At 45.1% G+C, this 26,262-nt stretch overlaps 1 protein-coding gene across 2 annotated transcripts in view; it reads right to left on the bottom strand.

Moving 5' to 3' along the window:
• Positions 1 to 26,262, bottom strand: part of LITAF (lipopolysaccharide induced TNF factor) — a 56,703-nt gene that overhangs the window by 21,055 nt on the left and 9,386 nt on the right. Inside the window, exon 1 of one of the 2 annotated variants that reach the window (XM_068246843.1) lies at positions 10 to 103. The exons of the other annotated variant lie outside the window; for it this stretch is intronic. The gene's annotated coding sequence lies outside the window, so the exon portion shown is untranslated. Of the gene's footprint in view, positions 1 to 9; positions 104 to 26,262 lie in introns of those variants that run through there. 2 annotated transcript variants of the gene reach the window in all.

Below are 26,262 nucleotides of genomic sequence, written 5' to 3'. Positions count from 1 at the left end.
CTGTCTCACCAATGACTGGTCTCTTTTTTTGTGTGCCTCTGCTCTATATCCTCCATATCACACTCATTTCTTGCTGCATCATCAACTCAGTCTCAACAGCTTCCAAGGCTCCTCCCCCTCACTAGCCTTCACCTGCCAAAACCCAACAGTTATTTACCCCCTGCACATGCCCAGCTTCTCACTCCTCTTTGCCGCTCATGAGCTCCCCCTGGGGGCACCTGCAGGCCCCCTTTACAGCAGCACTTTCCACAAAAAGTAAATGCATATTTAACTGTTGGTGTGTGTCTGTTGCAATGACACACACACAGGGTAACAACTATGTGGGTAGAATGTAGCCGAGTGGGCACCTGTATCCGAGTCAAAATCTGTCAAACAATACTGATTTGCATGTTGATTAATATCAGTGGCAGATCAGGTGAATGAAGTCTATGAAGTGAACCAGAGGTGAAAATAAAACACATGAGAAACAATTTTATTTATCCTCCTACTCCTAAATATGACTTTTTTTAGATATCCACTTTTAGTACAATATGAACTATTAACCTTTTTCTATCTCTCCTCTGCCCTCGGGAGATGCATTCTGCCAAGAATTCTTTATGGCTCACTTATCAGTGAAGTTTACTATATTCCCCACAAGGTACAGACAAGACAGAGACTTGCATGCCTGGAAATAAACCCTTTCAGGCAGCAAAATAAAAAAGGAATACAGCCTGGTTATTAATGTGTTTGGCACTGTACATACACGTTTGTCTTATGTTACATGTTGTCTCAGAAACACTTTAAAAATACGTAAGAAGAAAAGTTAAATAACACAACCCCCCATCCTCCCTGCAGCATCAAAGGTGTAATGTACTGTATTACCTTATTCCTGTTGCTTGATTAACTGGATGAGAAATATCATGCATGGTTTTCCCCTGCTCAGTTTTGTCTGATGGGGAAACACTACAGGGGGTACCAACCTAGCTTGTCAGACTTCGTTAGGTACAGTCGTGGGTTGTGCTGAAAGATTTGAGGGTGGTGGCATTGGGGCACAATTTAAAAAACATTAGAAGAAAAATAAAGGGAGCATCAGAAAGATTCAAACCCCCAAGTGGGGGTACTGGAAATGTGTCCAAGTCAATATTTTGCATTGCCCACTACTAACCATATCCCATTACACGATTGATCTTCTGCGTGGCACAACATTTTAGCCAGATATGATCAAAATAATAAACTCAACCACAGATGTTTTTTTCAGTCAATCCATGTAGATGTAGTACACATACAATGGTAAGAGGCACAACTGCACTTTTCCTTGACTCAGAAGAGTTAGTAGAGTTTTTTCTACCATACTGTAGCTTAGCTTTTCAGAAGGAAACTAAGTTCTCTTCCAGGAACATCATTGATTAAAAGCAGCTACTCTTATAACTAGTGCTTATCTTCCTTCAAGAAACAAGGCCATCAAAGACTTATAATAAGGCAGGCTTCCAGTGCACGCCCAGCTGAAGACGTTGTCCTCTAGTTGACCCTTAATAATATTACACAGAGATATGGTTATAAACATTTTCATCATACATTCTGCTCTGACAACCTGATAGCTGTTTACCAATCAAAATTCAGCAATGTAGGCCTGCATAGTGTAAACACATTCTACATACCTCCCAAAGTCAAGTGAAAGACATCAGCAGGTTCACATGAAGCACAACTCTCAGCATAATGGTGTTTAGACTGTCTGAAAAGAGCACCTTTAGCCAGTTCACAATTCCATACCTTTATATTCGTGTCATATTTCTACATGGAACAAAAATGGCTAATAGAATCCTGACAAACAGTGGGATACCAGGGTAATACAGCAAGTTATCATGTCTCTGCCTCGGCCCACATCTTTCTGTGACTGTCTGAAAAACAGGAACCCTCCCCAGCAGAGACAGATCATCCACAAAGCATAATAGGCAAGTGCCTAGGGCGTGGTGGGTGTCCTTGGGCCTAGTTATCTTCTCTATGGGCTGGTGCACACCAAAAACCGCTAGCAGATCCGCAAAATGCTAGCAGATTTTGAAACGCTTTTCTTCTTTTTCTGTAGCGTTTCAGCTAGCATTTTGCGGTTTTGTGAAGCGTTTTTGGTGTAGTAGATTTCATGTATTGTTACAGTAAAGCTGTTACTGAACAGCTACTGTAACAAAAAACGCCTGGCAAACCGCTCTGAAGTGCCGTTTTTCAGAGCGGTTTGCGTTTTTTCCTATACTTAACATTGAGGCAGAAACGCATCCGCAATCCAAAATCTGCAGCAGCCCGGGAGTATGCGTTTCTGCAAAACGCCTCCCGCTCTGGTGTGCACCAGCCCATTGAAATACATTACCCTAGCAGATCCGCACCCGCAAGCGGATCGCAAACCGCAGCAGAACCGCTCTGGTGTGCACTAGGCCTAAGTCCTTGTCCCCATACAAGCTTTTCAAAAAGGGCAGAAGCCTACTTTGCCTAGGGCCCATTATCATCTTAATCCATCGCTGCTCCCCAGGCATCTGACACAGCTCTCAACTGGGCATCTTGTTGCTACAGACACAATCTCTCCATTCCAGACTCAATCTAGCCTCTGAAATGCTAAAATAAAACATTGCAACTTTTCCTCATTCTTTCAGAAGCACAGCAGTAAGTGTCAAAGACTTTGCTTAAAAAGGGTTAGAATCACAGCAACACTGCCGATTTGGAGTGCAGATCATGTTCCATTGAAAAACTGTTTACCGGTAGTTAATATTGTTCACGACGTTCCTCCAATTTCGCTGGTACTAAGATTTTCCAGCATTTGACGGGAAAAAAAAATCTATGTGCAGCTTGAGGCTGAGAAGAATACGGTCACCCTTATGCCAAACATTAACCCAACTCATTAACTTCCCTAACTGGCATGCTGACACTGTCGCTTCACACACTTAGGGGCGTTTTCGGCCTTTTTTCAAGCGCAGGCGATTTTTAAAATTGCCCACAAAACGAATGTGCAATGAATCTCTATGAGAAGGTCCATATCAGCGCGGTTCGTGCGCTGTGCATTCAGCAAAGTGGTGCCTGTACCATTTTTGGGGCGTTTTTTGCTATAATGGAAGGTATAGGAAAAGCTCTAAACGCTCACAAAACCGCTTTATGCGGCAATTGCGTTCGCGTTGTTTAAAATAAATCCATTGTATTTATTTTTTTCCGGGTCAGAGTTCACTTCCTGACTTGCGTCAGGGAGTGAATCTCAAAACCGCTCTGGCAAAGCACATAGAAAAGTGCTTTTTCACTAATCACAGCGCGCAGTGGAGCGCCGGAAGGGGAAAAAAGCGCACAAAAACGCTTGCGTTTTTAGGAGTGAATGAGGCCTAAAAAAAACTGTTATATACATGCACCAAACTCCAACAGCAATCTAATTATTTTACCAAAGCTACTGATCTGCCAGCAACAAATTAAACATGTAGCCATGCAGTGTTTTGTGGTTGCCTGTATTTCATGGGCTTGGCAATACACCAAAAATGCAGAATGTTGTGACCACAATATTAAAGCCGGTTTTCCAATAATGCTGTATTTTGTTTGTACTGTAAGCCACATGCAAATACCGGGTAACACAGCTGGTGTAAACAGGCCCTTCCAGATATTAAAACATGGCATTTCTGGAAACCCAGCCATACAACTGTAGTTTTATGTTCAGCTAAAATAAACCATATGTACTTCATTACTACATTCCAGAATCTGTGGTGAGCTGTACACAAATGCTAATCTCCAGTTGACAAAATGCAGACTTGCTTGTTTCCCATTTGTCTTTGCTAAGGAACACTTCTGACAGAACACAACAGGGGTTATTTTGCCTACAAGGAAGATGTTTATGTTGGCACCCCTAAGAGAAAACATTTTTCTGCATCTGGAATTAGGAAGTCAGCAGATCATATTAGATAGTACCCCAGAAAAGTGTGCCGGTAAATCAGGGGTCAGCTCTATTTGAGTCAGTTTATGAAGGAATTCCATTCAGAAGGCATACTACCTGTTGCTAGGGGGAGGAAACATTTTTTATATTGCCTCTGATTTTTTTTCCTAAGCCTTTAACATATAGGATTACAAATGTACACAAATATTTCAGAGAGAAGAGCTAAATGTGACATAATTTGACAGAAAGACTAGACCAAATTACAGAATACCAACATATTCAAATGGAATTCCAGCCACAACCTATTCCAGGCAATGAATGGAAAAGGGTTAGTGCAGGCATGGGCAAACTTGGCCCTCCAGCTGTTACAGAACTACAAGTCCCACAATGCATTGCAGGAGTCTGACAGCCACAGTCATGACACATAAAGGCAAATGCATTGTGGGAATTGTAGTTCCGTAACAGCTGGAGGGCCAAGTTTGCCCATGCCTGAGTTAGTGCCTCTGCATGGTTTTTAGCGTTGCTGGTATTCCAGCCACAGAAAATTAACTTCACTTTCTGTTCCTGTGGTAGAACATGAAGTAACAGGAAAATAATTCCTATTTTTGATAGTGGTCCTACAACGGGATTCTTTATTGGTATATTTAGTTCAATTTCCTGTAGAATGTTACAGGATTTTGATAAGTTATTTTAATTTTACTTCACTTTCTGTCCGAATGCTAAATGTTACAAGAAACAGCAATTAAGAGTTATAAAAGTGTAAAGCAATATAAAAATTACAGAGGTTGTCGCCTTTCCCTTATCGACTCAAAATCAAAAAGTAATCAGTATTTTGGCAGGAGTTCCATTTTAAAAATTCCAGTATTTGTATAGCGCCTTTCTCCAGGAGGAGTGCAAAGGCAGACAGGTGAGCGTAAAGTCTTATACAAACAAACAAACAATCTGAACAGCCCAAGGGGAGCACATTTAGATTGGGGGAGATCGGCCAGGGGTCCTTCAAGTCCTCCCAAAATCGAACGCAATTACCCCTGTTCACCCAACCGCCCCCCTTTCCAGCATGCTCTATTGATGGTTTTGATTGGTTTCATCTGGAAATCAAAATTCGGCAGCAACATTTTGGCATCAATCTCTAGCAGATTCAATCTTCCCCACATCCATTGCATTCCCCACAGTACAAGCAGATTGGCAAAAGGACGAGAATGCGTGACTGCATGGGAATTGCTGCCCAGACTTTTGACCTGCCTCAAGTGACAGCTTAATATTGTCTGTTTTTGAACCAAATGTCACTGTTCAAATTTGCTCCTCGTTTTTAGCTTTTTCAGGCTATATACCTTGGTTTGACATAACCGGTTTTGCAACATAATTTCAAAACACATCACAGCTAACTTGTGAAAAGATAAGAAGACCCATATTACCTCAGTGTTGACACAACTGTATAAACCTGGAACTGTTAAATTATGGAGCTGTGTACAGTGGTGCTAATCAAGTTTATTACCGTCATAATGTCTAGCTGACACTGGTTTACAAGTGCTAATATGTGTTGTAAAGCAGTAGAAGGCTTGGTTGCATACAGTAGATTTTAATCGCCTAAAATAACTCTGTGACATCCTAGTGTATAATACAGACAGCAAAGAAAACTCAATTCTCTAATCTCACTTGAGCTGAGAACAGACATTTGTTGTCCGTTCTCAGCTCATTGAAAACTGACAGTGAGCAGCTTATATATATATATATATATATATATATATATATATATATATATATATATATATATATATATATATATATATATATATATGGGATTCATTCACCGTATAGCCTATGGTGGTAATGCATCTGTCTCAGGCTACAGCCGCACCACAACAGACCATCGGAGCGGATGCTAAACTGTCCGCTCCCACTGACTGCATGCAGTGGCGTATGTACAGAGGTGCACCCCAAAGCAGGTACAGCTTTGCTAACAAACCAAAGGGCGGGCATCGGGCACTCAGTTGCAGTGGCTTTTAGTTGTTGTTGTTGCCAAACATGTAGTCTGTGCGTCTCGGCTATAGTAACTCCGCCCCCCTTGCAGACTTCCTGTCAGTCGGTGTCAAGCAGCTTGGACTTCCCACTCTACCTCTTGCTGGTGTGCGTTGATGGCTGTCAGGATCCTGAGCTTCATACAGCCCTACAGCTACTTCATACATCTCCCTCTCCCAGTAGGTAGGCTGTGTGCTGCCATTCTCCTTTCCTCACAACACAGATAGGGTAAGTGGGAATGGGTAGGGCATGCAGATATGATTGTAGGTTAGGTGGGCTAAGGATGTGGATGAGGTATTTTAGGAGTTAGAAGAAATGTGACAGATTTGGATTAGTAGCACAGATGACTGAAGAGGGAGAGGAAAAAGTTGCAGGTAAAACAGGAGCAAAGCTGATGCAAAACTCTTGCAGAAGCTTCTGTAGTCACTCTGAGCAACTACTTTATCTGCATATGCTTTGCTCCAATTTTGCTCAATTTCCCTTGCACCATTTTTGCAAAATCTGCACTTGAATACTATCTACTTGAGTCACCTATAAAATGGTTTGGACTCTGCCTACTGTGCATTAGTCTACATATATTACAACACTCATGTACAGACACCATAGGTCCATTTTCCAATGAAAAAAAATTGTGATTGTGTGTCTCCCATGTTCCACTATAGCGATTCCGTTACAATTAAATCGGCTGATCTGTCAAGTGCACAGAGCAATTGAGGCGTTTGGTGGTTACGGGAGGAAAAAAAGGAGTTGGAAAATCCTTTGAATTGCAGGAAAAAAACCCCCAAAAAAAACCCCACACACTGGCACAATTGCTAAGCGATTTTCCTGTGCTTTTATACTTAGCAGTGTATAGACTTATTGCAAGCCCTATTAGCCAGGTGCTCTGCCCAGCTAATTCTGGTAACCCCCCAGCAGGCTGTCATAGCTCACTTATTATGACAGCACATACAGAGAAGGTGGGGCCAGCCAGCAGAGCAGTGGATATTAAGAAATGGGATCACACACTCACAGCTCTCTGTTTCCTCATGTCAGCAGGTCGGGTGAAAGTGGCAGAGAGTGTGGGAAACATGGTCTCCTGTACTAGTGTACACCGATGCCTTCCCCTAGAGTTTGCAGCCTGAATTACCATCATGCAACAAGAATCGTGATTCAGGCAGCAAACTAGGGTGCAGCAGCGCTGTTCCATGGTACATTCGAGATCTTTCTTTGCTGTTGACAAACGGACTGGAGAGCTGCAAGTGTGTGCATCCCGCCTAATTATTATTTGTTGCTTTCCTGTCTGGACCCGCATCCTCTCCTCGTGCTGCTGCCATTCCAGAAGTACACGTCTCTTACGTGTGCCTGTATGTTTGTGTATGTATATATGTTTGTCGGTTTGTTTGCGCCTGTGTGTGTCTGTCTGTGCGTGCGTCTAAAGGCTCGTACACATGTCTGACGGAAGACAACGACGGGTCCGTCGGCACCTCATGCTGGGCGGGTTTTCAGCAGACAGTAGAGCGTGTGTACAGTCTGTCGGCGGACTGATAAGGCTGTTTCTGAGCGATCCGCCCGGCAGACATAATATATTGACCATACAAACAAACAAAGAACTTATACATAATGTAGGGGTTTGACAGGTCCGTAGCAAATACAGCACAGTGGGATTTATAAAGCACAGTCTTTACGGTAATTACAAGCTTTATTTTCAAATTCGATATCAAAATAATGCCTGACCCGCATTTTGCGGCCTTTAACTTTTTACAGTTTTAGAGTCCCCCATGAATAATTTGTGATCCAATGGCTGTAAAAGGTTTAGCTAGCACTAGTCTAGCTAGTACAGGTAGCCGGCACCTCCTGATCGCCGCCGATCCCCCGATCCAGCCAGTTAATATATTACCCAGCCTGAATCCAGCTATCAGCGCAGCCTCCCCGCACAGCTCCGGTCTTCGCTATGGGGAGGATCGTACATGACGTCACTGAGGTAATTTATTAACTGGCTGGATTGGGGGAATCGGCGGCGATTGGAGGATGCCGGCTACCTATACTAGCTAGCCTAGTGCTAGGTAAAGCTTTTACAGCCATTGGATTACAAACATTTTTCATGGGGGACTCCTGAGGCCAGAGAGAGGTATGCCCGAAACAGTGTCGGGTATACCGCTAAGGAGGTTAAACTGGTTACAACTTCAGAGGCAAAGCATTGACGTTTCCGTAGTTGTTACAACAGGTTTATAAAAGCATAATATCGTACATATAAACTAGATATGCATCAGGCATCCTTGTCGTCTGACCAGAGACTGATAAGTCCTAGACAAAAGCTGGTTGCTGGGTAGACATCAAGTCACAACCTCAAATGAATATATAGTTAAGGTGCCCATAGATCTAGCGATGTATGGGCAGATTCGACCAAGAGACAAAATTCTCTTTTATCAAATCTGATGAGAGAGATCTGTCAGCTGCCCATACACCACAGGACGATTCCCAATCAATTTCAGCAGGAAATCAATGTAAAATCGGCCCTGTGCGTCGCCTCACCGTTGTTCCCCCCTAATGTCATGTCCCCCGGTGCCAAAGTGTATACATTACCTCTCCGCAGCCTCCGCTTGTCCCCCGCAGGCTTCCAGGATTCCTCATCCGCACGTCCCACGTGGTTTCCTAGTATCACACGTCTTATCAGGAAACCACGTGGGGTGTGCATGTATGTGGAGGAGGAATCCCAGAAGCCTGCGGGGGACAAGTGGAGGCCACGGACAGGTAATGTATACATTACACAGGGCACAGGGGGACATTACATTACACACTCCACTCCTCTCTCTTCCCCTCTCCGCCCCCTTGCCTCTGAAATCTCTGGCTGGTAATGCCTCCTCCTCCCCAGACTTAGCTCCCATGAGCACTTGCTACATGGGACTCAAAATGCCTAGGCGCTGGAGGAGCGGTGGGCAAGGCTTGTTTTAGTTTATAGGGAATTAGGGTATTAAAGCAAAAAACAAAAGTATTTGGCTTGAGGAATGCCCTATAAACTACTGTATGTAAGGGGCACAATTATGCAATGAGTAAAAGTTCCTCGCATCCACTTTAAATGGCAAGGGGCCGTCCTGTCAGGGATAACTGTAGCAACCCCTCCTTGGTGTCTGGTGTGGCTCGTTGGGTGTCCTGTGTAAATAAATTTGCTGTTCCATCAAATTAACAACACACAGCCAGCAATGTCTACAACACTGACAACAAAAGTAAGTACACCTGATGCCTAATTAGACATTTTTTCTTCCTTGTTACTATTACAAGTTCTCAGGTGTGAATGTGCAGCAGGGGTGTCATTTCCAGTGATGAGAGTATGCATCCAAATAGATTAGCCGTGCCATGCCTGGTTATAGGGATTTGAGTGCGCGCTGTGGGAAACTGTAGCATGCTGTTCAGAATTGCATCGCAATGCGATTTGGATGGCAAGCCATTGCCTGAATAGCCAGCATTTCCCTCTCCAACTCGCCTGTGGGGAAACGCTGCAGATTCGGAATGGATTCGGCTCTAGTGAATTAAATAAATATGCTAGCCTCCATATCCCTCTTATTTCAGGTTTAAACTGTTCAGTTACTTTCCATTACCTTCAAGTAATGCAGGTGTTTACTATACAAGGGCATACAAATACGAACATTAGAGCTAATTTATTCTGTCATGTAGTTGATAAAAACTGGACACTTGATTGCTGCCTTCGGCACACAGGATTTGATACACGCTCAACAGCAGTCTTTTATGCGGCACAATTATCAAACAACTTTTGTTGTGAAAACAAGTTGAACAACCCAAAAAAAGTTGCTTGCTATTGTTCAAAGAACTGTTAAGACTGATAAGACGTCAATCCAACTGTTGGATTGACGGCTTATCAGTTCTTTGAACAATAGCAAGCAACTTTTTTTTGGTTGTTCAACTTGTTTCATAACAAAAGTTGCTTGATAATTGTGCTGCATAAAAGACCACTGTTGAGTGTGTGTATGGGGCTTAACAGAATTTCTGGACATACTCTTGTCTCCAAGAGCTGGAAACTGCTTTGTGGATTAAACTGGATAAGGTGCAAGTGACACAGGGCCTGATTCACAAACAGTTACGTTGTGCTGAGAGTGCACCTAATGTAAACAGCATACCGTAAGCACTTCATGCAAACATCATAAGTATTACCCCTATTACGTGTGTCAAGTTAGCCGGTAACGCATATTTTGTCTGCATAACACATTTACGATGCTAAGTAATGCCAACACTTGCATATGATATCAGGACAAAGTAAATGTTTGTGAATCAGGCCCTATGTCACTTGCATTTTATACTGGATTGCTTGCTGTAGGCACTGCAACAGGCATGTCCAAAGTCCAGACTGGGGCCAAATGTAGCCCACCGAGCATTTTCTGATGGCCCCCAAAGTTCTCTACAGCTGTCAATTCCATGTGACTCGCAGGCCATAGCTGCGGTGCAGCATGCAGGGACCACCTTGGGTTGCCACTCTACCTCCCCCTTTCCCTGTCTGCACGTGATCAGCCAGCACTGTAGCAGTACCAGTCACTAATTACCAGCCGCCTCTGTGCCAGCAGCAGTAACAGCCACTAATTAGCAGCTACTACTGTGCCAGCAGCAGTAACCTCCACTAATTAGAAGCTACCACTGTGCTAACTGCACATGGTATATGGGTTATTACTCATGGAAACGTTTTATTTGACAAGATGTCACAGGCATAGTGTACCTAATGGCATTCAGCATAACGTGTGTTTAATCTAAATGGTTTGGCCCCCTAGCAGTGTACGTATGTACCCGTCGCTGCTGAGTTGAGTGCTGGGAGAGATGAATGACGGCTCTCCCTGCTGCCGCAAAACTTTCCGGCGCCGTTAAATACTATTCCCCGTCGCAACTCAGAGGGAGATGTAATTTAAGGTCCAGCAATCGCCGGAGCCCGAATTACCCTTGCGCTCCCCACACAGCATTACTTTGCGGCTATGGGGCACCTGGTTTTGGCGCCCGGTGGTGATCGCTGTGCACAGAAACCACATGCTTCGCCCTAGCGCTCTCAAGAACAATGATATGGCCCTGGAAAAGTTTATACACCCCTGCTCTACAAGTTTATTACTATGCTACAGGCAAGCATGCCACTGTGTCAACAGATCAGTGCTGCCCCATATTGTTTTCCACAGTCAGTGGAGTGTTGCCTCCAGGTAGGTCGTGTCCATGCTGACACTTACCACTTCTCCCAGTCAGGATGCAGTAGAAAGGCATAGCAGCTTCCACTCTGCTCCCTCCCCATTCCTTAAGTATTTATATAGTGCCAACATGTTAAGCAGCGCTGTGCAGAGTATATTGTCTTGTCACTAACTGTTCCTCAGAAGGGCTCACAATCTAGTCCCTACCATAGTCATATGTCTATGTATGTACTGTGTAGTGCATGTATCAGTCTAGGGCCAATTTAGGGGGAAGCCAATTAACTTAGCTGTAAGTTTTTTGGATGTGGGAGGAAACTGTGTGCCCGGAGGAAACCCACACAGACACGGGGAGAACATGTTGACCTGGCTGGGATTCAAACGGGGGACCCAGCGCTGCAAGGCAAAAGTGCTAACCACTACGTGGCGTAGTGTCTAGCACTTTTGCTGCCCCATCCACTAGAGGTTGAAGTTCCAACAGCATGAGGGGGAGTGGGCATGGCATGGGCAGAGCAAGGAGCCTACCAGTTTGTTGATGGCTACATTGAACTTAAAGTTACTCACAGCAGGTTTTAAATCATTACATATTAGGTATATGTCAGTACTCAAGGGTGTGGGGTAGGAGCTGGGAAAGAGGGTGAGAAGAAACTTTTATGTCATTTCTCTTCACAGTGCTTTATATGGTTTTTGTAAGGAGAACCTGTGCAAGACACTAAGCATGATGAGAGAAATACATGAGAGAGTACTTGTAAGGAAAACTGCAAGTCAAAACCGTATGTAACTCCTATGATGTAAGAAACTAAATGAATATGCAGAAATACTACTTTACCATAAAGCACAGCCCTGACACTGCCTTCTCCACTTCCTATTCCTTCCTATTCTGACTTTATTGACTTATAGAGAATGACTTCTAATTTAAATTTTTCTTATGATCTCAGCAGCCAACATTAACTACTGGTCAATTTCAGTAAAGATAACCATTTGTCTATGTTTATATCATGTTCTCAGTTTTCAATGTTATTCATTGTGACAGATTTGCCTTAAGATTTTCAATATAACTACAAAGCATGAAACAGGATATAGGCAGCACCTTCTAGGTAAAAGTTCTTTAGTTAGGTGTAAAAATGTGGTATAAAGGTAGCCATACACTGGTCAATTTGCCATCAGATTCGATCAACAGATCCCTCTCTGATCGAATCTGATCAGAGAGGGATCGTATGGCTACCTTTACTGCAAACAGATTGTGAACCAATTTCAGCCTGAAACCGTTCACAATCTGTTGTGGTGGTGGTGGTGCTGCCGCCGCTCCCCCCCGCCCGCATACATTACCTGCTCCGCTGGCGCAACTCCAGTCCCCAGGTCTCCGCTGTCTTCTCCGCTCTGGTCTCCAGGTCCGGCATGCTTTACTTCTTCCTGCCCGGCAGGAAGTTTAAACAGTAGAGCGCCCTCTACTGTTTAAACTTCCTACCGGGCAGGAGGAACTAAAGCATGCCGGAGACCAGCGCGGACACGGAGCAGCGGTGACCGGGGGTAGTCACGCCGGCGGAGCAGGTAATGTATTGCCGCTCTATTGAGTCGGTCGTCGGGCACTCGAACGCCGCTAGCGACGTGCTCCCTACCCGCGGGCGATCGACGGGATCAGACGAAATGGATCAAAATTCGGCATGTAGCGCGAACGATTGGCAGCAGATTCGATCCCAGTGATCTAATCTGTTGTCGAAACAGCGGCAAATCGGGCCAGTGTATGGCCAGCTTAAAGCTTGCCTTGGCTTCAGAGGTACCGTCACACCTGTTGACTGGAAGCTCACAAAGAAACTGAATACCTTCTACACTGTCATTTTCTATAATGAGGGAGGACAAAAATGCTCCACTATCTGCAATCAGATTACCCCACCCACATTTCTATTCCTGTCATTTACAAAAACTGAACTGAAAAGTGAAGGTGTGGGCCAAAGCAACCATGAGGCAATTGGGCCTGCTTAGAGTGGGTATGCGGTCTATCATGGGTTTGATAGCATGGTTTTAACCACTTGAGGACCAGAGGCTTATAACCCCCCAGTGACCAGGCCATTTTTTTACAATTCGGCACTTCACAAATGAAACGGTTTACTGTTCGCTCATACAACTTAGCAAATGAATTTTACCTCCTTTTTTCCTCACAAATAGAGCTGTATTTTCGTGGGATTTGATTGCTGCTGTGATTTTTTTTTTTCATTAAAAAAAAGTAGCAATTTAAAAAAAAAAAAAATTATATATATATATATATATATATATATATATATATATATATATATATATATATATATATATATATATATATATATATATATATATATATATATATATATATGTATATATATATATATATATTTACAGAGGGGCTGCAGCACACAACAGGAAACAGTGACAGGGGCTCTTGGTTACGCTTTAACGCGCTTAAGCTCACCAACTGCGCCAAAGTGTCCCCGATCTGGTGAGTCCTACTCTACCATGCATAATGCCAGTTTTTATAAGCAGTCTAGTGGTTTAGTTCCCACTAGACTGCTTATAAAAACTGGCATTATGCATGGTAGAGTAGGACTCACCAGATCGGGGACACTTTGGCGCAGTTGGTGAGCTTAAGCGCGTTAAAGCGTAACCAAGAGCCCCTGTCACTGTTTCCTGTTGTGTGCTGCAGCCCCTCTGTAATTATATATTTCTTATGGAGGTTGGGGACCTCCTGTGCTGCGTGCATGCTTTGCATAGAATTGCATAAAAAAATTTGGTTTGTGCTGCTTACCCCTTGGTATTTATTTATAATTATCCCCTGTAAGCCTGCATAACCACACCCACCTCTAGCACAGTTAAGCATATAAATTAGTGCATTGCACATGTTCAGAGAGTTCATTTGGTAGCTAGTGAAAGGTAAGGTGTTTTTAATTTCTTTTTTTTCCCATTTAGTTGACTCTTGGGTTTTTGGTTTAGTTCCCACTAGACTGCTTATAAAAACTGGCATTATGCATGGTAGAGTAGGACTCACCAGATCGGGGACACTTTGGCGCAGTTGGTGAGCTTAAGCGCGTTAAAGCGTAACCAAGAGCCCCTGTCACTGTTTCCTGTTGTGTGCTGCAGCCCCTCTGTAATTATATATTTCTTATGGAGGTTGGGGACCTCCTGTGCTGCGTGCATGCTTTGCATAGAATTGCATAAAAAAATTTGGTTTGTGCTGCTTACCCCTTGGTATTTATATATATATATATATATATATATATATATATATATATATATATATATATATATATATATATATATATATATTCCCCTTTCATTACTGTCATTCTCACCGGGCTCGTGGCTCTCAGCATGCCCAAGCAGGTGTCTCTACGCACGGAGGAACGCTGGGCCTTGTAGTTCCTCTCAACACAAGATGGCGCACAGTGCTTGCGCAAGAGTGTGGGCGCGCAGAGCGTTGCGCACTGCGCATGCGTTAATTCTGGCGATCAATGGCCACCAGTATTTAAGCAGCACTGCCCTTCACTGCAGTGCTGCTTGTTCTGGCAGTTTGGCTAGTGTTCCCAGTGCTTTACCTGTTGATTATCTGATTTCCTGTTGTGACCCGGCTTGTGACCTCGACTACCTTTGATCTCCGCCTGCCCTGACCTTTGGCTTGTGACCTCGATAACCTTGATCTCCGCCTGCCCTGACCTTAAGCTTGTGACCCCGACCATCCTTGATATCTGCCTGCCCTGTGGATTAACCTCCCTGGCGGTTTATTTTTTCTGCAAAAATTGCAGAAATCCAAATTTTTTTTTTAATGTTTTATGTAAAGCTACCAGAGTGGTAGCTACATGAAACTCCACTAGAGGGCGCATGTGTCCCTCTAGTTCGATCGTCGCCGGCAACAATAGCAAACAGGGGAACGCGTATATAACGTGCTCCCGTTTGGCTTCTCCTGTCGCCATGGCGACGATCGGAATGACATCATGGACGTCAGCCGACGTCCTGACGTCAGATGCATCCGATCCAGCCCATAGCTCTGCCCGGAACTCATTGGTCCGGGCAGCGCAGGGCTCTGGCGGGGGGCCCTCTTCCGCCGCTGCGTGCAGGCGATCGCCGCAGAGCGACGGCGATCAAGCTGTACGCGCGGCTAGCAAAGTGCTAGCTGAGCGTACAGCACTTTAAATGGTGAAAATCGCCCCACCAGGGGCTGAGATCTCCTCCTGCGCGGCATAGCCTGAGCTCAGCTCGGGCTTACCGCCAGGGAGGTTAAGTCTCTCCGCATCAGTCCTACACCCAGCAGTGTCCACCTGTTCTCCGAATCACTGTGGAGCTATTTCCAGCGCAACCTGGTGGGCACTAGGCAGCGAAGTTCGGTATCCCCACTAGGGGGGTGTTCCAGCGTCTCTATTAGGGGGCGTTGGTGAAGACCCGTGGTCACTTAGACTCTGTGCTGGGGTGGTTCTATATCAGTGGTGAGGTCAACAGCCTCCTGATTCCTAACACATACATACTCTACACTATACATACATAGGCATATGCCTATGATAGAGATTAGATTGTGAGCCCCTCCGAGGGACAGTTAAGTGACAAGGCAATCCTTTGTATAGCGCTGCGCAAGATCTCAGCGCTATATCATTTTTTTTTTTTTATTACAAATGTAAATAACAGCCTATCAGTGTCAAATCGCTGGCTGATCGCTGCGGCCCCTGTGTTTACTGACGGGAGCTCGCACACGTGCAAGCTTCCGTCAAATCATGCTCCTCGCGAGATGACTCCATATGGTGTCATGGAGAAATGACAGAGACCCTCTGTGGCCGCCAATTGGCATTAGGCGGTCGCAGAGAAGTTAACAGCCATAAAGCAATTTTAACCTGTTAAGAGCCCTGCACCACTATTTTAGGGTAAGATAATGCGTGCCAAGGCGTCTTCTAACGGTATAAGCCATTTTGCTTCCTAATGCAATTATGCAGTGCGGCGCAGGGGGCTTCTGTATATTTACCTGTAACGGGTTGCTGGATCGGCTTCTCTTCATCCATCCGCGGCTCTGCACTCCCGGCATACTCTTCTGAGTTCCGATCACATGATATTGCATGTGATCATAACCCAGGGGATGATATCAGCATGGCAGTGCTGCCGGTGGTGGGTGAGGGGTGATGAAAGACACATCACTGACAATATCCCCAGGGTTACAATCACGTCATATCAGGTGATCAGAACTCAGAAGAGGATGTCGGCATTGCAGCACTGCCAGTGGAGGAGAGGAAAAGCTGATCCAGCCGTCCGGAACATGTAAATATGACAGCACCCTGCGCTGCTCTGCATAACCTGCCAGGCTGGGGAAGGCACACTTCCCCAGCGGCAGAAAAAAACATGTTTTGAAACTTTACTGAATATAACATAATGAATACAGTTTATTTTTTAGCATATCACCATATTTATCGGACCATAAAGCTGGCCACTAACGGTCCAATTTCTAGCGAAAAATCGTTCGAGCGATCAGAAATTCTGATCGGATTGGTTGTAAATAATCTCTATTGGTGGACACAATCGATTATGAACGAGAGAAAAAAATGTCGCCCAAATGAATTTTCGTCGAACAAAAATGTGGATTTTGTTGGTGGTCGTGATAGATAGGAAGCAATGCTTGGTTAGTTGATGGTGTAGTGAACGATTTTTCGTCCGATCAGAATTTCTGATCGCTCAAACGATTTTTCTCTAGAAATTGGACCGTTAGTGGCCAGCTTTAGATGCTCAGGACCACAAGACGCACCTAGGTTTAGAGGGCAAAAACCAGGGGGGAAAAAAAAAAATAGTAAACCTGGTGCATCCATGGTAAATGGGCGTCTTGTGGATTCCCCCCCCTCCCCCTCCCAATTATGTCCCCCTTGTACCTCTTGTGTCCTCTTTGTACATTTAGGGCTTGATTCACAAAGCGGTGCTAACCTACTTAGCACGCCTAAAGACTTTTGGGCGTGATAAGCGTTGCACTAAGTAGGTTAGCACCGCTTTGAGGGAAAAACTTGCGCGCAAAGTTATGCCCGCAAAGTTTTACGCGTGCAAAGTCCGGTGCGCGTAGGGTTGAATGGCGTTGCGCGCGTACACTTTACGCACGTAAAACTTTACACGAAAATCTTTGCGCGCAAGTTTATTTTATCACTAAGGGGCTTTTCACCAGCGTGCTTACTGTTAGAACGCTTTTGTGAATCAAGCCCTTAGTGTCTCCCTTGTGTCCCCCTCTGGAAACAGGGGACCCCTAAACAGGTAATTGCCGCAGGACACATGCATGCACAAAGGATGACACGGGCACATACAAAGTAATGGAACTGCTGCAGGGACACATACGAAGTAATGGAACTGCCGCAGGGTCACAGGTGGGCACATAAGAAATAATGTAGTTGCATCAGGGGCACCGGGAAATTGAATTTACACGTAGGAATTTCTTCCTGGTACCCAGCATTCCGGCCATAAGACGCAGTGACTTTCTCCCCCATGCTTGGGGGAGAAAAGGTGCGTCTTCTGGTCCGAAAAATACGGTATTTTATAAGTTATTTAATCAATGTTTGCCAATTGTAAAATCTTCTCAGGTTTCTTTTACACTGTAAATTTCAATTCCGAAATTGGAATTGCATGTAAAAATCGCATAAATAAATTTATATATAAAAAAAAAAAAAAAAAAAAAAAAAAAAAACCATCGGAAATCGAAATTGCATGTAGTCCACTAAGCGGATCGTTCAGAAACAGCCTTATGAGTCTGCCAACAGCGTGTACACACGTGCTACTGTCGGCTGAAAGTCCGCCCAGCAGGAGGGTCTGATGGACCCATCGTTTGCAGCGGTATGGCATGTGTACGCGTCTTAACCTCCCTGGCGGTTTATTTATTTTGCCAGGGAGGCTGCGGGAGGGTTTTTTTTAAATTAAAAAAAAAATATTTCATGCAGCCAACTGAAAGTTGGCTGCATGAAAGCCCACTAGAGGGCGCTCCGGAAGCGTACTTTTGATCGCCTCCGGCAATCGAAAGTAACAAGATAGGCCGCAATGAGCGGCCTATCTTGTTTCGCTTTCCTCGTCGCCATGGCGACGAGCGGAGTGACGTCATGGACGTCAGTCGACGTCCTGACGTCAGAGCCGCCCGATCCAGCCCCTAGCGCCGGCCGGAACTGTTTGTTCCGGCTGCGCTGGGCTCGGGCGGCTGGGGGGATCCTCTTTCGCCGCTGCACGCGGCGGATCGCCGCGGAGCGGCGGCGATCGGGCAGCACACGCGGCTGGCAAAGTGCCGGCTGCGTGTGCTGCTTTTTTCAGAACTCAAATCGGCCCAGCAGGGCCTGAGCGGCGACTTCCGGCGGCATACCCCGAGCTCAGCTCGGGATTACCGCCAAGGAGGTTAAGGGGCGTACCCACGCACTACCTCCGGCAACGACAGGTCCGTCAGACCCTCCCGCCGCTCGGATGCAGTGAGTGTGATTGGATTCCTGAGATTTCATCATTTATCATTATCATACAATACTGTTCCTTTGTCATCTGAACAGACTATACACACATTCAGTTAAGCATTAACACCTGCATGATTGATTAATGAGTGTCAATTGGGTAGACTGTTGACTTGGAGTAAGTGGATTATCTATGCACATGAGGGTCTCTGGGAAATTCCTCCTTCACCCCATTTGAACTGTAGAGGTTGCAGATGTAATGTCTTCTACAAACACAAAAAAAAAAACACCAAAACTTTTTTTCAGTTCATATTGCTTCCAGAGGTTATTCCAGCGCATTACATCGTTACCTCTGAACAAAGGCATGTGTATGTTTCACAGCTTCTTGCAATGCGAACAACCGATCAGATGAAGATTGATTTTTATTAGCGTAAATAAGGGGGGGGGGGGGAGTTAGCCCGGCCGTTGCAGGAGAGCAGCTGACAGGCAGTGACTTCACCGCTTCTCAGCTGCCTGTGTGAAAGAGCCCTAAAGGCTGCCATACACTGGTCGATTGCCACCAGATCGACCAGCAGATAGATCCCTCTGTGATCAAATCTGATCAAAGAGGAATCTATTGGCTGCCTACACTGCAAACAGATTTTGAATCGATTTCACTATGAAACAGATTCACAATCTGTGGAGCTGCCGCCCGTATCCCCCCCCCCCGCATACATTACCTGATCCAGCCGGCACGAGTCCCCCGGTCTCCGCTGTCTATTCTCCGCTCTGGGCTCCAGCTTTACTTTACTTCCTGTCGGGGGAAGTTTTAACAGTAGAGGGCGCTCTACTGTTTAAACTTCCTGTCAGGACAGGAAGAAGTGAAGCCAGCCGGAGCCCAGAGCGAGAAGGGACAGTGGGGACATGCGCCGGCAGAACAGGTAATTTATTGCCGCTACCGTCGGTCATTCGAATGCTGCCATCGATGCACTGCCAACCTGCCGGCAATCGAGTGAAATCTTCAGCGTGGACAGATAGACGGGAACGATCGATTTTGGACAGAAATCGATCGTTCGGTCAGCATTTGCGCAACGCTTTCACAGCAGATTCGATCACAGTGATCGAATCTGCTGTATATCGGCGGGAAATCGTATAAGTGTACGGGCCCCTTTGTGCTGTACCATACAATTTTTTCCTGACAGATAGATAATTTCCAACATGTTGGAAATTATCTATCCAACCATCTATCTGCCAAGCAATTAGGTATTGTTCTACTCAGGAGGAGATAACCAGAAGACAATGCACCAGAGATAATGACCAGTCTCTACAGAAAATAATCTAATGCTGGATACACACCATGAGTTTCCACGTCGAATGCGTCCGTCGATACGCGTCGATTCGATTATTTCCGAGCATTTCCGAACGAATTTCGATGATTTTTAGGTCGATTGCCATGTAAAGTATGGCAAATCGACCTAATGATCCATTGAATCTTCAATCGGACATGTCGGAAATAATAGAATCGACGCGTATCGACGGCCGCATCGAACGCGAAAACGCATGGTGTGTATCTAGCATAATGCTGGGCATACACAGCACTTTCTTTCCATATCAATCGAGCCGCTGATGGGCTCGATTGATACTATCCGACAAGTCCAATGACCTGCCGGATAGATTCCCCGCTCGATCCCCGACGGCGGGCAATAGCGGGGAATCGAGCGGCTGATAAGAAGCGCTGGCAGGGACGAGCGGGAATCAATCCGCACGGACGAGCGGGGATGTGCCGGCATCGAGCCAGCAGCTCGATCCGGTGCATAATTGCATCCAGAAACGTGCCGTGTATGCCCAGCATAAGGGCATACATGGCTCGATTTTGCCGCTCGATTCACATAAATGTCCATGTGGCAGCTGCTACGTGGAAAAAACCACGCAGGAGCTCAAAGATCGTGTTTCTAAACACAAATCCAGTATCAGGGGTAGAAGCTTGGAACATGCAGTTTCAGAGCATTTTGTTCAATTTAAACATGATGTCAGTCAGCTTAGAGTTCAAGTAATTGATGGGGTGCCCCGTGGGTTTAGGGGTGATAGGAGTAGAGAACTGTTAAAAAGAGAAGCGCATTGGATTAGGGAATTGGGGACTATTGGTCGTGGGGGATTAAATAAGGAATACGATTTAAATTTCATATGGTAGATGTCCTATGGCTCTGGGTCTGTCGTTTTGGGGTGGGGGGTGTCCTTTCCTCATTGTCATTTTTGTATCATAGGTTCTTTTGCACTTTTTTTACTATGCATGATAGAACTAGGGGTGTTATTTTATGGGTTGAATCCAGGTCACCCATTGATAGCATTGGGCATGCGTAGTTTTGTCTGTGTCAGTTCCGTATTTTTATACGTGTACTATGCGTATGTTTTTCCGCATCGCGACGGCAATAAGACGCCTGTAGAGGCGTTATTGCGTACGTCTTTCCGCATTGGTTGTCATGTGACGGTGGTTGCCATGGCGACGGCGGGCAGCTCTCGGAGTACTTTTATTTACAGTTTTACACTGTGTACGACACATCCATGCCCATGCACTCTGCATCATGATGCCCTGGATTCCTCCCTGGATCATTTTAGATGTTTAGTAGGTGCAATAGATCAGAGTTAGAAACGTTTCTATTTACATGTTTATGTTGCTGCAATGACATCATGCATTTCAAAATGTTTGACCAATGGAGTGGGAGGATGGTACCCTTTGTGGACAAGCCCTGTAGTTCCCCATCAGGTCCAGTCATTTGCATAGGTTTCTCTGATTGGTTGCCATGTCTTAGTTTTGACTATATAAGGAGTATGCGTGCAGTTGTTCATTTGGCTGTGTGGCGTGAACAAGGACTGTGATGGGCCGAAATGGTGGACCGTAGCCACTATGCAGCTTTAATGTTTGTACTTTCATGATCCAATAAAATAATTTTCTGATTAAAAGAGCTGTGCCGGATCATCTTGGAGAAACTGTTCGCTATACCCTGTGGGTACAGGGGTGGATCCGCTGCACGCCCATTCCCCGACATCGCTAGTGTGCGGTCTCACACATCTTTGTGGCTGGTGTGTACTAAGACCCTTGTTACAAGACTGAAAAGCCAGAAGTCTCTTTTACTAGTGCAAGCAGTTTGTAGCTAGCTACAGTCATTGCTGTAGACATCTACCTTGCAAGGCACAATTACATATCACCATCAGGAAGTCCATAATAAAAACAAACAAAGTTGTTAAGCCCCATACCCACGCTGGTATGAACTCAGCGATGGCAGACAATAACGACTAGCATGATCGAGAATTGTGCACCAGACCAGCGTGTGTACAGAGGCTGCATGATGATCGTTTAAGATACAGCATGTCGGATGTTTAGCTAAGCCCAACACACAAAGTTTCTGGAGAATGCTCCCAGTCATAGGGGTGTAATCAGGAGGCGTACGGCCACGCCTGCAGCTTTGAGTGGGAATGATCAGGAAGCATAAGTGTGCGGTCACGCATGCAGCTTTTAGAGGGGACAGCTAATGAATTGAACAGAGTGGAACAACGGCGAGGGACCAGAAGAATCACAAGGCGCTGGGAGAAGCCCCAGGTGAATTAAACTGGCTCCACCACTTTCGCTTTAGGCTCCTCTTTAAAAATCGCTAAACATACATATATCCAGGCACATCGCCTCTAGTTAGGACATTAAATAAATGATTAAGGAAAGGGAGGTGCTGAAGGGGGTGTGGCTAGAAACAGCAAAAATTAATTAACCCTTCGCACTCTCACATGCAAATGTTCAAACAAATGCATTCACAGATTTACTCATCCAGGCACAACTGTTATCCCTACAGCTAAATTAAAAGCCAGGGTTTTAGTTCACAGAAGAATGCATTCTTATGCTTAGTCACCTATACTGCGTAGAAGTACCCAGGTAAACATAGGTGTCCTAACTCTGGCCCTGTAACATGCATAGTGCAGACATGCAAACACATTCATTGCATCAAACCTATCAATGGATTAGGAGTACACATCCTAACTTCCTCTCCTGGGAGAGACAGTGCATCTTACCAATCGCACAAGGGAGCTAACGTTATGTGTCCATGTGCACCATGCGCATACACCAGCATAAGCTGTCTGCATCCCTTTCCTTAATAATTTATTTAATGTCCTAACTAGAGGCGATGTGCCTGGATATATGTATGTTTATTCTTATCATTGACCCCTGTGGCTAGGGTCCAATTCGGTGCACTCCCCCCTTCCCCTGTATGTTTGTCAGCATGCAGACAGCTTATGCTGGTGTATGCGCATGGTGCACATGGACACATAACATTAGCTCCCTTGTGCTATTGGTAAGATGCACTGTCTTTCCCAGGAGAGGAAGTTAGGATGTGTGCTCCTAATCCATTGATAGGTTTGATGCAATGAATGTGTTTGCATGTCTGCACTATGCATGTTACAGGGCCAGAGTTAGGACACCTATGTTTACCTGGGTACTTCTGCGCAGTATAGGTGATTAAGCATAAGAATGCATTCTTCTTTGAACTAAAACCCTGGCTTTTAATTTAGCTGTAGGGATAACAGTTGTGCCTGGATGAGTGAATCTGTGAATGCAATTGTTTGAACATTTGCATGTGAGTGTGCGAAGGGTTAATAGATTTTTGCTGTTTTCTAGCCACACCCCCTTCAGCACCTCCCTTTCCCTAATAATTTATTTAATGTCCTAACTAGAGGCGATGTGCCTGGATATATGTATCTTTATTCCTATCATTGACCCCTGTGGCTAGGGTCCAATTCGGTGCACTCCCCCCTTCCCCTGTATGTTTGTCAGCATGCAGACAGCTTATGCTGGTGTATGCGCATGGTGCACATGGACACAACATTAGCTCCCTTGTGCGATTGGTAAGATGCACTGTCTTTCCCAGGAGAGGAAGTTAGGATGTGTGCTCCTAATCCATTGATAGGTTTGATGCAATGAATGTGTTTGCATGTCTGCACTATGCATGTTACAGGGCCAGAGTTAGGACACCTATGTTTACCTGGGTACTTCTACGCAGTATAGGTGACTAAGCATAAGAATGCATTCTTCTGTGAACTAAAACCCTGGCTTTTAATTTAGCTGTAGGGATAACAGTTGTGCCTGGATGAGTAAATCTGTGAATGCATTTGTTTGAACATTTGCATGTGAGAGTGCGAAGGGTTAATTGATCTTTAAAAATCGCTGGCAGTGTGAACCAGCACTCAGTGTACCTGGACAAAAAAAAGGGCAAAAGTTAGATACTTACTTCAGTAGATTTCGACATTCCGCCTCTAGCACCCTCTGAAGCCTTGTCCAGCTCCTATTCATTTATGAGTGGGGACACACTGCATAGGTGCATGGAGGAAAAAGTGAGAAAAGTTCCCCTAGGAGGTATTTACCCCGAGAAGGGTAAGCCTCTGGTTCCTAAAGAGGCTTCCCCCATCCTCCTCAGCAGAGACAATCCAGTGGTGGGACCCCTAAAAGTCTTTTCATCACCGATGTGCGCAGGCGCAGTAGCTGCCTTTACCTCAGGCTCCAGCAGAAATATATGAGCCCGATTGGGCCTGCACTACTGCACATGCGCCTCAGTAGAGCAGACCCGATAAGGCTCGGCTACATCCGCCAAAGCCTGAGGGGAAGCTGCTACTGTGCCTGTATGCCCTGATGACTGGTATTATTATTGTTATTGAACTTTTAGGGTGGTGCCAGCGCTGGATCAGGCTGGCTGATTAGGATGAGGGAAGCCTCATTAGTATCCAGCGGCTTCCTCCTCTGAGGAAAGTATCTGAGTTCTATTATAATTAAAGTTACAGATTCCCTTTAACCTGTGTTGAGGTGTATGTATGTCACACCTATTTTTTTCCCATTGTAAAAATACCTTTTCTCTAGACTTTAGACCCCCAGACTGAAGTTTCATATAGATGCTAGAGAATCTTTAGCTGAGACAGTCATTCGATGACAGGTCGCCCAAGAATCATAAGTACAGGCCAAACACAAACATATCGATAGTAAACTAACTTCTAAGTAAAAAGTAACAACATATACTGCACTCCAGGGTGGACAAGATGAAACATGGAATTCAGAAGCCAGTCTGTCTGCTAACCAGCAGGAACTGTGAAGCCGTCTCCACAGACAATTAGAGATAACCTCAAAAGCAGCCCCAGCTTTGGGCCTTGTCCAGAACTGCTGTATATCCTGGAATTGTTATTTTAGTATCTTATGCTGGGAATACACGGTGAGTTTTATGCGCCGGATCGAGCCAGCGGCTCGATGCCGGCGCGTCATCGCTATTGTCCGCCCGTAGGGAATCTTTCCGGCGGGTTATCGGACCTGTCGGATATTATCAATCGAGCCATCAGCGGCTCGATAAGGAAGAAACGAGCAGTGTATGCCAGGCATAATGCTGGGAATACACGGCTCATTTCTGAGTCATTTAGATGGCTCGATAGATAATATCCGACACCTCCGATATCCCGCCCGATCGTTTCCCCGCTCAATTCGAATTGAACACAATGGAAAAAAAAGAAAAATGAGCCGAAGATAAGAGAATCGCCTGCAGAATCGAGCGGCAAAATCGAGCCGTGTATGCCCAGCACGAAGGGGCCCATACACTGGTCGATTTCAGCCACTGATCGATTCTATGCAATCAATAGATCGGTAATCGATTCTATCACATCTATCGGTCGATTTGCAGCCGATTTCGATCGATTTGATCTGACAGGATGGAAAATCTAGGTCTATCTGCTGCTGGCAGCAGATCAATGGCCACTACAGTTGCATTGGATCTAATGCCTAGTACACACCATAAAATTTTCAGTTAGATTTTTCTGTAATGCTAGGCATACACGGTGAGATTATGCGCCGGTATCGAGCCAGCGGCTCGATGGCGGCACGTCACCACGCGTATCGATTCTCACTTGTCCCCGCGGGTGCTTCTCATCAGCGCTTCGGTTTTTTCTATTGTCCGCCCGCGGGGATCGAGCGCAGTATCGATCCGCCGCGGTGATCTGACAGGTTGCAGCTTATCAATCGAGCCATCAGCGGCTCGATTGATAAGAACTATCTCACCGTGTATGCCTAGCATTACATTTTCTGTAATTAGATTATTTTCTGTAAAGTACTGGTAGAGAATGGTCATTATCTCTGGTGCATTGTCTTCTGGTTATCTCATGCTGAGTAGAACAATGCCTAATTGCTAGGCAGATAGATGGTTAGATAGATAATTTCAAACATGTTGGAAATTATCTGACAGGTAAATTTAAAGGTGCGTACACACGCAATACCAGCGGCAACGACGGGTCTGCCGGACTTTTATGCTGGGCATACACGGACAGTTTCTGCACCGGTATCGTGAGCCAGTTGAATTTGGTTATACATGTTACAGGGTTCCCCTTTTGATTGCTCTATAGGAGACTTTCCTGTATGCTACATGCTTGGGCACTATAAGACATTGGGATGGGCCTTGTTTATTCTTTATATTCTCTTCATTTTAGGTTATTCTGTGCGTCTGTTGAGCTCAGACGCGCCCCAGTATATGGCTCTTGATGCTTGTTTGGTCCTTTTTCCTTTGGTTGAGCCACACAGGTTTGCAGATTATTCCTTGATTTCCACATCGTAACTTTCGGTCTAGTAATGCTCTGTGCACTATCTATACCTTTTATCCTCCTTTGGTGACCAACTTGTGAACATGAGGACTGATATTTACTAGCTCTCATAATGTGTTTCCGTGCTGGTCCATTTGGAGAACTTTTTCTTTATTTTTTCTCTCTCTGCTGATTCCATCTTCATCTTGACACATTTTCAATGTACTATAACTTTTGGCTTGATCTT

This window comes from Hyperolius riggenbachi, chromosome 7, assembly GCF_040937935.1.
Source record: "Hyperolius riggenbachi isolate aHypRig1 chromosome 7, aHypRig1.pri, whole genome shotgun sequence".
NCBI classification, from domain to species: domain Eukaryota; kingdom Metazoa; phylum Chordata; class Amphibia; order Anura; family Hyperoliidae; genus Hyperolius; species Hyperolius riggenbachi.
This window is presented reverse-complemented; position numbering and strand designations above follow the sequence as displayed.